At 44.2% G+C, this 2,735-nt stretch overlaps 1 pseudogene; it reads left to right on the top strand.

The window, feature by feature from the left end:
• Positions 1 to 937: 937 nt before the first annotated feature.
• On the top strand, positions 938 to 1,189 carry LOC130019770 (small nuclear ribonucleoprotein E-like; annotated as a pseudogene).
• The last annotated feature ends 1,546 nt before the right edge of the window (positions 1,190 to 2,735 follow it).

The following is a 2,735-nucleotide window of genomic DNA, read 5'->3' as shown; positions in this document are numbered from 1 at the left end:
TCCACCATTTTTAATAGACTTAAGACTGCTTTAGCATAACTGCAAAATTGAAAAGAAAGTCCATTCATGCACAAACTCTTGTCAAAGTAACTTCTGAGTGGTACATGTTACAGTCTATGAACCTGCATTCATACATCACAGTCTTCCCCAAAACACTTCATTATGTAATAGCTCCTGGAAGAGTGTGGCAAACTCCCCGTGGCATACTCGATATGCCAAATACCAGTAACAATGATGGGTCTCATTCTCCTAACCCTGAAAGAGCACTAATTATGACACTTTTTAAAATCTCAGGGCTAGGTGAAGGAGACGTTACGGGTGCCTGCTCGAGGCAATCGACGAAAAACAGGATGTAATAACTCACACTTGATTTTCTGTAGTCGATGGATGCTTGACCCATGTAAAGTGGCTTGTCACTGGAGAGTCACTGTCACTGTCCTCCTGTTGTTCATCAATTTGCTCAAGCGGGCCCAGTAATGTCTCCATTGTGACAATTGTTACTGTGTTTGGCATATCAAATATGTCACGGGGAGCTTGGCCAGGCTTTGCCATGCTGCCGAGATACTCTTGGTAGCTTGCCGGGCTCTCTGAGTGTGGTGGAGGAATTGAACTCGGGTCGGTCATGTTGGCTGTGTGTAAGGCAAAAGCCCTACAGCTGTGCTATCGCTCCAGCCCCCAAATGGCTTGTATCCACCATTATGGTATCACATAGAATAATTTCATTTCTCTAATATCTCTCTGGGCTTTACTTTTTCATTTCTCCCTTACCGTTAAATCCTGGAAACTACAGAGTTTTTACTGTCCCCATAATTTTGCCTTTTCCAGAAGAGTTGAAATAGTTTGAATCATACAGTATATAGCCTTTTATATTTGGCTTCGAGTATTCAGGGCTGAGATTAGTGTTTTGAGATTAGTGTGGTCTTCTTCAGCTTCCACTATGTTGTATGATGGCCAGTGCCAGACAGCTCAGAAGGTGATGGTGCAGCCCATCAATCTCATCTCCAATATTTGCAAAATAGAACTTGGATTCATCTGTGGCTTTATGCATATGCAGAAAGAAGGTTGTATTATTGTTTTTGATGAATATATGAATATTCTAGTCATTAATGGAAACGATAGTCACTCTAAGGCAAAGTCAGGGAAACAATTGGGTTGTATGATGCTGAAAGGAGATATTACTTTGCTATAAATTGTCTCCAGGATTCAAAAATAAACCTCCTGGAAGAGAGCAACATAGAATGACACACTGCAGAGATGCCTCCAGACCGTGTGCAGTCTGCCTTATCCAGGGCAACTCAGAAGGGGGAGCGGGTGAGTTTCCCTCCCCGCCCCAACAGGGCCCTGGCAGCCAAAACCCTCCGGAACTCCATAGCCACCATGCTCACACCACTCTCCACAGGCTCCTATAAGTCTCACCCATGAGTGAATCTTCTGTATGATGGTATTCTAAATTTTAGAATTTCTAGAGCGCAACCTCTCATGCTCTACACCACTGATGTACCAAGAGTAGCACACAACATTTGATGGGATTTAAAGTAGAAGGCAACTAATCTCATGGGGAATATATGTGCGTGTGTATGTGTGTGTGTGTGTGTGTGTGTGTGTATACATATATATATGCAGAATCTCCTGCCCCCATGCCAGGCTGTCTTCACCGGGACCCCTCGGAGGGGGGTGATTTGAGTTTCCATCCCCACCTCAAGCAGAACCCTGGCAGCCAAAAACCTCCAGAACCCAGCCACAGCCATGCTCAAGGCCATTCTCCACATGCTCAGACGAGCCTCACACATGAAGGAACTGGCAGAGGAACCCAGGTATGTGGAAAACATGGCTGAGATCTCCAAGCCTGCTCATATTGGGTGTAGGCCTCCTCCACCACGATTTCCCATTTTCCAGTAGCTTGGTTGTCACACCCACAGACTGTTCCCAGCGCCATGTAATCCCATCAGCAGCTAAGATCCAGAGACCATAAAACAAAGCTCCCAGAAGCGCGTGGCCGCATTTGTGGACCCGTTACCGCTTATAGTCTAATCCACCAATGTACCTAAAGAAGCACACATCTGTTTGGTTTCAAAATACTTGCATGTCAGTCAACCTGGGTTCAATCCCAGGCACCGTATATGATCCCCTGAGGCTGCCAGGAGCGATCTCTAAGCATAAAGTCAGAAGTAAGCCCTGAGTACTGCCAGAAGTGCCCCCCCCCCCAACAAAAGTAAAAACAAAATACTTGGAGTGTTCAAGCAAACTTACCTGATGGTATATGCCCAAAGGGATGCTGATTTGTTACCTCCATATATGTACCCCTCTACAAATTACCTATTATCAATTACTACAAATTACCTAGTACAAATCAACTATAAGTCGCCTTTTTATCAATTACTCTTACTGCCCACTGGTACATTTCTAGGTCACAGGATTTCCATGTACAAAACAAAACAATCCTTGGGCCAGAAAAATGCACAGCAGGTAGGGTATTTGCTTTGCATGTGGCTGACCTTGGTTTAATCCCCCACAACCACATATCATCCCTTGAGTTCCCCCAAGAATGATCCCTGAGCACAGTGGACTAAGTACGGAGCATCACTGGGTGTGTCCCCCAACCAACCAACCAAACAAACAAAAAATCACAAATAAAATAATTTACATTCAGAAACTATCTCTCAATGACTACATGAACACTGACTACAGAACTTATCAGTAGAAATAGAGATAAAATCAATTCCATTTCTAGCAAG

The sequence above is a fragment of the Sorex fumeus genome, unplaced genomic scaffold (genome assembly GCF_029834395.1).
Source record: "Sorex fumeus unplaced genomic scaffold, SorFum_2.1 ptg000009l, whole genome shotgun sequence".
NCBI classification, from domain to species: Eukaryota; Metazoa; Chordata; class Mammalia; order Eulipotyphla; family Soricidae; genus Sorex; species Sorex fumeus.
This window is presented reverse-complemented; position numbering and strand designations above follow the sequence as displayed.